General features: G+C 49.8%; 2 long non-coding RNA genes across 4 annotated transcripts; one reads left to right on the top strand and one right to left on the bottom strand.

The window, feature by feature from the left end:
• Positions 1–1779: 1779 nt before the first annotated feature.
• LOC128790883 (uncharacterized) lies at positions 1780–3698 on the top strand. Of its 3 annotated transcripts, XR_008431896.1 has the most exons (3): positions 2761–2840; positions 3072–3236; positions 3507–3698. It is a non-coding gene; the product is annotated as an uncharacterized LOC128790883 (long non-coding RNA). The 3 variants fall into 3 exon arrangements; XR_008431895.1 differs by lacking the exons at positions 2761–2840; positions 3072–3236 and adding an exon at positions 1780–1821; XR_008431894.1 differs by lacking the exon at positions 2761–2840 and having other exon boundaries at positions 3003–3236.
• A 6465-nt stretch (positions 3699–10163) lies between these two features.
• On the bottom strand, positions 10164–11923 carry LOC128790376 (uncharacterized). The gene is made up of 3 exons (XR_008431727.1): positions 11626–11923; positions 11330–11454; positions 10164–10730 (listed from the first exon to the last, which is right to left on the bottom strand). It is a non-coding gene; the product is annotated as an uncharacterized LOC128790376 (long non-coding RNA).
• Between the last annotated feature and the right edge of the window lie 428 nt (positions 11924–12351).

Here is a 12351-nt window from a genome sequence, read left to right as displayed (position 1 = left end):
GTCAGAATGCTCTACGGATCTCCGCATCGCTACGAGTCCTAATCTGCTAGAACGCATCCTTGCCGTCACAATTGTCACAAATCACAGCTGTCGAGAACAGCCCAGAACAAGACCTCAAAAGACATCTGACCGGATGCTACTCCAAGGCCTGTCCGGGCTCCCGAGCCAAAGGTAAGAAGGAATCGGCACGGGGCCGAGGAACACAGAGATGAGAGATGCAAAGATGGACGCCCGGGCTTCCGATAAGCCCCTCAAAGGACTAAGGCAAAAGACACAGAAGGCACGACAGACAAGTGACACACCGTGCACCGGCACTGCTCTGCCCTGAGCACTTCAGCACTGTGAGGCTTTTCCTTTATGTGGCCTAAAGGGCCACCCCCATCTCCAAAGCTGCCTCCAAAAGCCCTCCCAGCGCCTCGCTTCCATCCCCTCTCAGGGTCCCGGCCCTCCACTTATCTCTCGGACGTCCGGGGACGAGAATCCACGTCCGGTGCCGAGGAAGGCCGCCTCGCCCGCTGGCAGTTTCCTAGAGTCACCGACTGTGGCCCCTTGCTCAGCTACAATCAAGAACACCAAACATCACTGCAGGATCTTAGCTGCACAGCGGCCAATAACCAATAACAATTCTGCTACTCACCATTCTCCTAAGAACGTCCGCCTCATCTGGCCGCGCCCGGAGGCCGATGCCCTCGCGGCAGGGTCTGCCTGGGTGAAGAGGAGACGAGGTGACGTGGCATCGCTGAAACTCCAGTGGACCCTGGCTCCTCCTCCCTAGCTCCCCGACTTACAGCAACTCCTCGGCCGCTCCTGAAGGCTCCCCGGGTGACACCTTCAAATGTCAAAGATCAAGGCTTCATCACAGATCCGTGCGCTGCTTCCCAAATTCCCACGAGAGTGACGAAGCGGGGGTCTGCGGCCCCGTTGCTGAGGGGGGTCTCGGCGTAATACGAGCGGACCGCCTAGAGCACGCAAACAAGAACGGAGCCTAAGAGCTGCACCGGGAATTGAGACCGGAGCAAGAACAACTGCTGCCTGCCACCGCTCACTGCTCACCTTGCCCACTTACCTTGACCGCTAGTACCCGGCTTTAGTTCCTAAAAATAACAACAAAGAAAATAGCTGTAATACAGAGGCACCATTTATACTCCCCCTGCAAAGACAAACGGTGACTGACCTTCTCGGGGGAGCCCCCTCACCCGGGACGGGGCCCTCTGCCACGGATTCCATCTGGCTGCGTCTGAAAGAACGTGAGGACAAAAGTCAGAGCACTGCAGGATAACTTAACAGCTCCAGATAGCCTTCATCAATCTACAGATCCCATCTAGAGTCCAAATACACCCCACATTACAAATTTCCAGGCCCAGGACACGCCCCATTCTAGACCTACACCACGCTATGCAGCAGGGCAGAGCAGCTCCAGACCAAATACCCAGACACCCGTGACACAGAACAAGACAAACAAGGGGACACAACAGGGGGAGAAAGCTCTGAGCGAGAAGAATGCCCTCAGGGAGCCAGAGACTGCAGAATGAGATGACCTAGCTGAGACTGATGGCGAGCCTCTAAGGCGCAGAGAACAGTGCAGGAACAAGATGCTAACTGAATGACCTATTCCAAGCAAGGCAGAGAAGGATGCCCGAGAATCCTAGCGTCAGAATGCTCTACGGATCTCCGCATCGCTACGAGTCCTAATCTGCTAGAACGCATCCTTGCCGTCACAATTGTCACAAATCACAGCTGTCGAGAACAGCCCAGAACAAGACCTCAAAAGACATCTGACCGGATGCTACTCCAAGGCCTGTCCGGGCTCCCGAGCCAAAGGTAAGAAGGAATCGGCACGGGGCCGAGGAACACAGAGATGAGAGATGCAAAGATGGACGCCCGGGCTTCCGATAAGCCCCTCAAAGGACTAAGGCAAAAGACACAGAAGGCACGACAGACAAGTGACACGCCGTGCACCGGCACTGCTCTGCCCTGAGCAATTCAGCACTGTGAGGCTTTTCCTTTATGTGGCCTAAAGGGCCACCCCCATCTCCAAAGCTGCCTCCAAAAGCCCTCCCAGCGCCTCGCTTCCATCCCCTCTCAGGGTCCCGGCCCTCGACTTATCTCTCGGACGTCCGGGGACGAGAATCCACGTCCGGTGCCGAGGAAGGCCGCCTCGCCCGCTGGCAGTTTCCTAGAGTCGCCGACTGTGGCCCCTTGCTCAGCTACAATCAAGAACACCAAAGAAACCTGTTACCATAATCAGTATTTCACAGATTCTCCGCAACAACAAACAAAACATACACGACAGTCAAACAAACTAAATGAATAAAACCTCTATTATACTATAAATAATAATGCAATTTCCAATATTATAGATACCTCACTGATTAACTACAGGACAGTACCTAAAACCCATCAAAACGAACACTACATACTCACACTTATAAAACCCACTCCAGCAGAATTATAAACCTACCCTCTACTTCATGGTATGACCCATATAGACTTTTGTAGACCTTAAACAACAGATCCTCTTAAAATTTTACTGTTTTAATTATATTTTTATAGCATAAAAATATTACTACATAGTAAAAAAAAAATGAAAACAAAAAAAACTAGCAAATTCCACAACAAAAAATATTCAACAAAACTCAATCCCAAAAAACCCTTGCCATCAGCACCTGAAACAAGAACCATAACATTCAAGAAGTACACCATGGCCGTTATCATACATCAATTACGAACAAAATAAAACGATACAATCAATTCCTAAAAACCACCTCAAAGTCACAACATCAAGGAACTTTGGAAAATTAAAAGCCGCGCTCCCGGCACCGGGCGGAACGCAGCTTCCGGTAAGAAAGCGGCTCCTCCGGCGGCTCCTGAGGGCTGCAGGGGGCCCCGGCCGCGCCCGAGCCCCGCGCCCGGAGCGGCCGGCACCGGCCGGCACCGGCGCAGCGCCCGCGCCGCCTCTCCCGCCCGCCGGCCCGGCAAAGCTCCCCTCGGCTCCGCACGCCTCGCTCCGGCGCGGCTCCGGCAGTCCCGCGCCAGCCCGGCCGCGCCCAAGTCCCCTTCCACCTCGGCAGCTCCCCAGGCAACGCCAGCCGCTCCCGCGCCACAGCCTTGGCTGCCGGGCCAGGGGCACAAGAAGCGCCCTCCAATGCAGCGGCACAGCCCGATTCCAACCCTTCAAACGCTGCGAGAGCTGCAGCTTCCTTCAATTCAACCCCCGGAACTTACTCCACACTCAGGTGCTCGCCTCACTTCAACAAGGGCAAGTAAGTGTGTTCTCCCCTTCAGTTTCAGCCCCTATAAGAGCAGAAAAGAAAGTACTTTCCTCAAATGATGGTAAAAGGGGGATTTTTACCGCAATCCAAACCCTTTACAAGGACGGACAACACGTCCCCTACCAACTACCCCCTCCATTTAAACCTCAGGATGATGAAAATGGGGGGGGGGGCTACCCTCAAGTCAAAACCCAGCATACAACAACAATATTTTTCCCCTTCTATTTGAAATAGAACACAGGGATTCGCTGCCACCCCGGGATACCCCTAACACCCTGGAAAAGGCATGTTTTCCTTCAATCAAGACCCTCAAAACCACGAGTGCACGGGAATCCCACCCAGTTCAAACACAGGCAATAATGGAAGAGAAGTTGCTTCCCTCATTTTGAATTTCTTTTGTCTTAATAAACCCTAGTTTGTTTGGGGTTTTTTTTTTTCGTTTTTGTTTTTTTTGGTTTTTTTTTTGTTTTGGCGTTTTTTGGTGGGTTTTTTTTTTTTTTTCGGGGAGCAATGGGGAGGGATTGGCAAAACGAAATTTAAAAGGGAAAGGAGAAAAGTCCCCGCTACAAAGGCACACCGTCTCACCTGTTTGGCTGCTGTTTCCCGGCACAAAGGTTTGTCCCTCGGCACCTCCTTTGAGCAATGCTCCAGGTATCCAAGCGATCCCCCAGACCCTGTCTGAAGCTCTCACCGTCCTTCCATGAGACAACGCCGGGAGCCCCCCCCCAAACTCCTCTTCTCCAACAGCTCCATGCAAGAGTGAGCTGAGGCAAACCTCCTAAAACAGCCGCCGGCAGGAGCCGCCCCCTCATCATCCTCACAGCTCACACCTGGGGCTGCTCTGAGCCCTCATCATCCTCACAGCTCACACCTGGCGCTGTTGCCAGCGCCTCTCCCTGTCCAGCACACAGCCCACTTCTCACAGACACACACCAAGCAGAAATCCACTAGGGGTGTTGGCTTTTCTTAGTCCGTCTGATTAGACGATTAAAACACGCACATGCATTGATGGTCATTGAGGGAAAGCTTTCCGGTGGACAAAATAGTCATTTTGGAAGCACACTTTGATACACCTTCAGAAAAAGCAGAATCAGCACCAGCTCCTAAGACCCCTGCTGAGGAACCCAGCCCTCCTTGGGACACCCAAAGCAGCAGACCTCGAAAAAGGAGGGGAAAAGTCAAGCTTGGAGTGGAAAAAGAGAACATAAGTACACCAGCCTTTCAAAATGCCTGCACACAGCAATAGTGGGAACCAGTCACATTTCTCCTTTCCTTGCTTTCTGTGATGACATAAATATGAAGTAAAAACACGTTAAACAAAAGGCAGAGCTAGGATTTTACAGGTCTTCATTTTGGCAGTCTGGATGACAAACGCCTCTTACGGGACTGCGACACGTTTTGGGGACTGGCAGAGAATGGAGGCAAAAGGTGCCAGAGCGCCCTTTCTATTCCCTTCAGCCCCTGCAGCTGTTCTGATGGTTTCAGGGCACTTGCTTGGTTCATTCCTAGATCAAAACGTTATGGCATTATTTTCAAAACTACTACCCATGCCCAGTCAGAGTTTCCTACATTCCTGGATACAAATGAGTGGATAGAGAGAGGGTTTCTTTCCAAATGAATTTAGCAATACTTTCCTATTTTTACCAATACCTATAAAAACGAAACATTTGCCAGGATTTAGTAGTATTCTACACACCCCCCTCCCCTGTGCATTTTGGGGCAGCTTTGGGTCCCTCGGGGGGACGGCACCCGGCAGGACCCCCCCTCATTCACCACGCACCTGCTCCTCCGCCGCAGCGTGCCTCCCTCTCCTAGGGACCTTAGGGTGCCCCAAATGACACCAGAGCCCCGAGTCTTCACCCCTTTTTCCTGGCCCCCAAAGAAGGCACAGAACGAGTCTTAACTGCCCTGGACAGCAGCCCAGCACTTGCTTCCATCCCTTTCCACATGTACATTCCCCCCGAAAGGGACTCTGCCGCAACAACAAAAGGGGGCAGCCCCCAGAAGGGTCGAAGCTCCTGCCCAGCCTCGCTGTCACGGGCGAGGGGCAGAGAGAGGGAGCGGCAGAGACGGCGGGGACGCGGCACGGACGGCACGGCACAGAGCGGGGGCCGCTCTCAGCGCGATGCCGGCAAAGCCGCAGGTCCGGCGGGGCCGGGCGGGGTTTGACCGGCACGGGGGGATCCGCCGAGAGCCTCCGGCCCCGTGCGGGGACTCCCGCAAGGGCCCAGGGGCGCCGGGCTCCGGCCCTCTGGGCTTTATTCTCCGGCGCTCCCGGCCCCGCGGCTGCGGGGAAAGAAGGAACGGGGCGACGGGAAGAGAAGAGGGCTAGCAGGGCATGAGAAAGGGTAGGGAGGGAGGTCGGGCTGTGGAGGAAAGCGGGAGGGCAAGGGAAAGGCCGGGAGCGGGGAAGAGGGACGGTGCACAGAGGAGGGAGAGAAGAGGAATAGAACGGAGGAGCGGGATAGGGACAGAGCAGGAAGGAGTGGGGGGGGGGGGGGGCGCGGGGTGTCGGGTTTGCGAGGGAGAGGAGGGGAGAGGGTCTGCGGACAAAGAACAGGAATACGGGGAGGAGGAAGGAAGGATGGAGGGGGGGACGAGAGGGGAGGCCGAAAAGGGAGAGAAAGGGGTCGGCTTTGGGGAGAGCGGGAAATGGGGGAAAGAGAGAAAGAAGAGGAATACGGGGAGGAAGAAGGAGGGGTAGAGAGCGGGACAGGACGGGGAGCCTCAGAGAGCCCCGACTCCACCCGAGCCCGCCCCGGCGGCCCGCCCTGCTCGGGATGCTGCGCTCGGCGGAGCTCGGCTCGGTTCGGCCCCGCTCGGCTCCTCGCCTACACTCGGGCTGTTCTCCGCTAGACTCGGCTGGATTCGCCTCTTCGGCGCAGCTCGGCTCGGCTCAACTCGGAGCCGCTCGCTCCGTTCGCCTCCATTCGCCTCGGCTCGGCTCCATTCACCTCCGCTCGGCTCCGCTCGACTCGGCTCGGCTCCGCTCGGCTCCATTCACCTCCGCTCGGCTCCGCTCGGCTCCCCGCGGCAGCGCGCCTCCCGCGCACGCGCACAGCTCGCCGCTCTCCTGCCGCCGAGCCCCGCGCCCGGCCCGGCCGGCGCACGGAAACCCCCGCGCCACATTAGACCCAGCAGTTTCTGCTCTAAACCCTTTCTGTCCTAGAAGGAGATAACTTCTCTACCTCCTTCGTCTCCTCAGTTTTCTTCTTGGATTTCAAAATCAGAGTTACAAAAACCTACTCACAACTACAAGGTTTAGTAAGTAGCCAATAATGTAGTCCCGTCAATTTCATAACCTACAGAACACGTTATACTTATGTTTCCACAATTTAAAAAAAAAAAAAAAAAAAAAAAAAAAATCACACAAGAGTCCTACTCACTGTGTCAAGCCTTATTTAAAACACACCAAAGAAAAAAAAAACAAAAAAACCCAACCCCGAAAGAAATAGTTCCACAACCAAAACAGAACAAACAAGTAACACTAACTAAAACCCCACGTCCAAATACGCTCTGTTTATCAGTCACCAACCCGAAAAATCTCTTTTCTACGTAGCTCGTTTGTATACCTCCTCACAACTAACCTTATCCTTTACAAACACTAAATTGCAAATCAAAAAACTTACACGTAACATAAACTCTTCAAATAACATTTATACACTCATACCCCAAATTACAGGTAAACCACCAAAAGTAAAATTACTCAAATCATTACAAACAAATACTTGTACAATATTTAGTTACAAAACAACCCCCAAACCACACCAAACCACAAAGAAGTTACCTCAAAACAGCAAACCTACAATTTAAAACAATTAACCCACTAAGACCAAACATAACAATAATACATATAAAAAAAAAAACAAACCAAACCAAAACAAAAAAAAAAAAAAAAAACCCAAAACAAAAAAAAAAAAAAAAAAAAAAAAAAAAAAAAAAAAAAACCCAAAAAAAGAACACCCACCTAAAAATACCCAATCACTCCAACACAAATTTACTTCTCAGGATCAAAATAGTACAACCTTTTAACAACCTAATTCTATTAGTTCTACATCTCTTTTAACACCTAAAATAACTACAACTCACACTTGAAGCACATCAAATGAACTTACTTATTAACCAACCAAATCAAACAATAACACATGTATAACGTTAAATAAATTACTGCCAAATATGAACATCTTTAAACATACTACCTTACAAAATAAAACAACTGTTCATTTTTTATTATTCACACACAATCATAAATAGAAAACATTTTTAAAAATATATAAATTGATGAAATCACAAGAAATCAATTTACAAAAACATTACTAATTTTTTTTTAAAAAATTAATCAATCACACATAAAAAATAACTAAATAATATTTTCAAAAATTAAAACATCGCTGAATAACTTAAATCATTATTAAAAACTAAAATACTCATCTTATTAATAATTACTGCTTTTTATCTCCCCTACCGATTTAAATTTTTACATAGAACTCTACAAAAATCCTTAACAAGTAGATTTATAACTTACATTTTAAAACATATATAGATAAACATACTTAACAGGAGTGATCTACACACCAAACAAGTAAACTAACCAAAAAAACCCTAATAAAATACTAATATATTCATAACACAAAAACCCAAAATCATTAACATAAAAACCCATACGAACACATGAAAATACCTACAGTAAAAAAAAGACGTACCTTAATGAACAATATTCACACCTTAATAATTCATTATAAACTCTTACCAATTAATGATTAACATGACTTGATACCAATAAAATACAAGAAAATGTTACTTTAGCCAATAAGCAGAATAAAATGTTATACCTAATAACTTAAAATCGCACTTTATTAAAAATAGAAGACAGTAAAGCAACGTATCATAAAAACTCCCATTATTATCACTACACAGATATAGATAGATACGCATATATCTATATACAGGTAGATCATATACCCATCTCAACAGCAGCATCTGGGATCGATTCCTGTTTTCTCTCTTGTCTCCTAAATTTATTAGCCACAAAGGATGGAGTAAGGAAATAATTTTATTTATCACCTGCTTCCCTAGGAGAAAGATGACTGGAGCTGCATGTGTGTTCCATGCTGGTTGTAGGAAAGGTGCTTCATTTCAGGACTGCAGGACTCAGAGAGAGAAGAGAGAAAACTGCCATTCTGAGCAGATGGTAAAATGCTTACATTTGTGCCAAGCACATGCTGGGAGTGGTGGGATCCACTAATTTGAGACTCTCCTTTGAAAGAAACAACAGCATGAGAAGCACTGGGCACACCTGGTGACAGCTCTTCCCTGGCCCCTGCATCTTCCTGCATGGAAGACTGGACCAAGTTCATTTGCACAGAAAGAGAAGATGGAACTTCCCACAAGATCCTGCAGAAAGAATCTTCTGTCATTTCCTCACCCAGCAGAATTGCAGAATTCTGCTGGGTGAGGAATTCTGCTGGATGCTCCCACAGAAAGTGCAGAGTTTTGCTGAAAGAACAAATACTCCAGCTGCTGGAATCTAACACACTGTGGTTCCCAGGGTGTTGGGGGTTACATTTCTCTCTTTTTTGTCTATAGAATTTTTTCCCATAAGTTGCTAGGAAACTAACTACTGGGTACTGAGAAGTACTTAAGAAAAACTGAAAAAGTGGCCAAGGTCAGGAGAGCAGTGTAGCATCTGGCTACACTTCTTTTTCTCTGGGAGTTTCTCTCTGAGAGGGAAGATAGTGCGAATTTTGGGGACAGGTAAAAGACGGGGCTGGGGGTAGCTGTTCCCTCTCGCTCTCAGAAGGAAGACGGTCAAGCTGTTGCTTACTGCGGGGAGAATTCACTGCCACCACTGGAGTCCAGTCCTGTACTGCCTCTTCCTTTCTGTAAGTAAGCCTTTGCTCATAAGAACAGCCGTTAGGTTGGGACCTTAACAAACTCCCTACCTCACTAGAAGAGGAACTTATCACCATCTGCTTGTGTGCCCAGGAATCCTGAGCTTGCCTCTCCCTGCCCTGCTGGGAACCGGGCCGCTGCTGTCTCACCCCCACTGCTTCTTCGGCACTGCTCTGGGTTTCTCTACGCTGTAGCTCCGCACTGCCCTGCTGGGATGTCCCGCAGTTCCAGCTACCACCACGGAGCTTCTGATACATCTCATCCACCAGCCTGGAATTTTTGCTCGTTCCTGCCGTTCCAGCTTGGTGCTCCTCAAGAGTCCTGCAGGGGCACGGGGATCGACTGCTCCAAGGTTTGTGAAGCAAAGCCTCTCCTCCATCCCTTCCCGTCTCAGCCGAGAAAGCTGTCACGGGGTTCCTGGTTCTGTTTGTTGTTAATGCCATAGCTGTGGCTTGTTTGCCCTGTTATACATACTAGCAAAGAACTGTTATTCCTAGCCTCGTATCTTTGCCGGAGAGCCCCTTAATTTCAAAATTATAATTTGGAGGGAAGAGGTTTACATTCTCCATTCCAAGGGAGGCTCCTGCCTTACCTAGCAGACACCTGCCTTTCAAGCCAAAACCCGGGGAGATGGATGGGCTTTGGGTACTGGCCAAGCACTGGAATTGCTCATAATCGCTTCTCCTCTTCCTAACTGCAGACAGCTGAACACCAAGGAGTAAAATCCCCTCTTCCCAATTCCAACACCCTCCCTCTTTCAGCCCACAGACTGCTGCACCTTAACAGTCAGTCCAAAGTATATGAAAGAGATGCAGGCCTGGTTTCAGAAGATGAAGTAATAATGACTGTTTTGTTATTTTGCCCTTGAAGGGTACTGCCCTACACTGGAAGAGCAGTACAAAATACAGGGGACAAAAAAAAAAAAAACAAAAAACAAACACGAGAACATCCATATTACAGAATTGTGCTGCCTGCCTAAACTTCACAACTGTTGGGGAACATTTCTCCCACATCTCCTCTCTGCTACTTGATTTATGTCACCACTGGCTGCTGGGGAGTTGTGCTGATTTATAGTCCTGGAAATCTGTATTTGATCTTTTTAACAGCAAAGTATATAAAAAAGCTGAATCTAAGATACAATTCAGTTTGTCCTCACTCTAGAGGACTTAAAAGGGAAGGTAAGAAAGCTCTACTATATAGTGTTTTCTTCAGACCATCATAATGAAACTGTTTGATAAAAAGTGCAAAGACTTCAAAACAGAGGCAAATTTGCCAGCCTTAATCTCAGCACTGTTTCACTCCACTTGTGGGCCCCAAGGGAATTTGCTATGAATCGTACATCTCAAATGGAAATTTCCAACAACACAATCATCCCATTTTCTATTTCAGCTCTAAGGTCTACCTGAAAATCATCAACTGAAGGTATTGTCCTGTTTGTTGTCCTCCTCTTGTGCCACTGCCAGAGAGTATCTCTGGCCTCTGAAATGAGCAGCTAGGCAGCTTGTTCTTCCTAGAATTTCTTGAGCAGCGAAAGTGCTCCATAAGTGCTTCTCAAGTACTAGCCTCCTGTGAAGGACAGCAAGGAAAGAACTTCTCAGAGTGATCCCAGTCACAAGTACAGGCAGTTTTCTTTGACATACATAAATAGGCACAGAGAGGCACCCAGACAGACACATAGATATAAGAGTCCCTGTGACCTTGGACCCCTGAATACCCAGGAGAGGTGGAGTTTTACCCAGATGACAGCACCCTGCCTGGCTGCACTTACACAAGCACAGGTCAATCACTTCGCCCAGCACCACTCCTCATTTTCCTCCCATTGCTCCCAAACCCCACCCGTGTCTGTGCTGGGGCCTGTGCCTGCTCCCAGCCCAACCAGAGGCTGTCACCCAGCCCTGCACCAGCTGTCACCCCTGGGAGAGCTGGGAATACACCAAGAGCTCAGCTCCCTGGGCTCCTGAACCCCCAGACCAGTCCTTAGATGCACAAAAAACACCAAACCTGCCCCTCTGGGCACAGCTGAACACCACAACCCCATCATCCCCAGGGAATTCTGGCATTTGCCTCTTCACCTCTGCCCTCTTCTGGGCTGTCAGAAATGGCATTCCCTAGGCAGTTAATCCCAGCAGAGAGGAAAAGAGGAACCCTGCATCCCTCTGATTTACCCCACAGCGTGGGCAGGACCAGGGCCCTCCACTGCAGACCTCCGGGGCAAGAGCCTCTTGGCTTTGGCTGCTCAAACACCAAAGCTTCTGACATCACGGGGCCCACTTAAATGGTTTTTCCTGTCCTGAAGGAGAAAAAAAAAAAAAAATTAAGCCCACTGTGGAAGTCAAAGGATGCCAGCTTTCACACCTCCCTTTTGATTGCTCACTACAGGGGTTTCTGGTATAGAAACCACTGAACTGCAACACAAAGCTGCTCACAGCAGGCAAAGGCACACAGCACCAATAAGCAGCACCTGGACTTCAAGGAACACAACTTCATCGAGTTCCAGAGCCAGGGGATGACGTTTGGGAACAATCCTTGCTGACTGGAGGCAATCCAGGCCCCAGAAGCAACAGGAGACCAAGAATGCCTGGCGGCAGTAGCACCACAGCTGTGCGATTTGCCCTCTGGGCACTGTGGCCTCACAAGGACAGGACAAGCACGAGGCGGCGGCACTCAGGGAAGGCGTGAGGCCCTGGCTGCGGCACGGGACGTTTGTTAGAGCACGAGGCGGCGGCACTCAGGGAAGGCGTGAGGCCCTGGCTGCGGCACGGGACGTTTGTTAGAGCACGAGGCGGCGGCAGCGAGCGGAAGAAGCCTCGGCGCGTGCGCGGCGGTCCCGAGGCACTGCGCGTGCGCAGCACGACTCTCCCGAATCAGCATCATCGGGCACTGCGCGCGTGCAGCCTTTCCCCGGGGAGCTGCAGCGACTCCTGTCAGCCAGCAGGTGGAGGCAGCGAGCAGCCCCACCCGCAGCTTTCCCTCTTGGTGCGCACGCGCAGGAACTCACTGTGCTGCGCGTGCGCCGTTCTCCAAGACGGCGGTCGTTCCTTTGAGTCCTGCCGCTTATGTGCACGCATTTTTGCTGGGTGTTTTTATGTTTGAGGAGTTTTATTACTGCTTTTTAATTGAGCATGCACGACACTGCAGAGTTCGTGTGCACGGGTGGGATCCTCTGCTGCACATTGCGTGCAGTGTA

The sequence above is a fragment of the Vidua chalybeata genome, chromosome 7 (genome assembly GCF_026979565.1).
Source record: "Vidua chalybeata isolate OUT-0048 chromosome 7, bVidCha1 merged haplotype, whole genome shotgun sequence".
Taxonomy (NCBI): domain Eukaryota; kingdom Metazoa; phylum Chordata; class Aves; order Passeriformes; family Viduidae; genus Vidua; species Vidua chalybeata.
The sequence above is the reverse complement of the archived record's forward strand: the minus strand, read 5'-3'. Positions and strand labels throughout refer to the sequence as shown.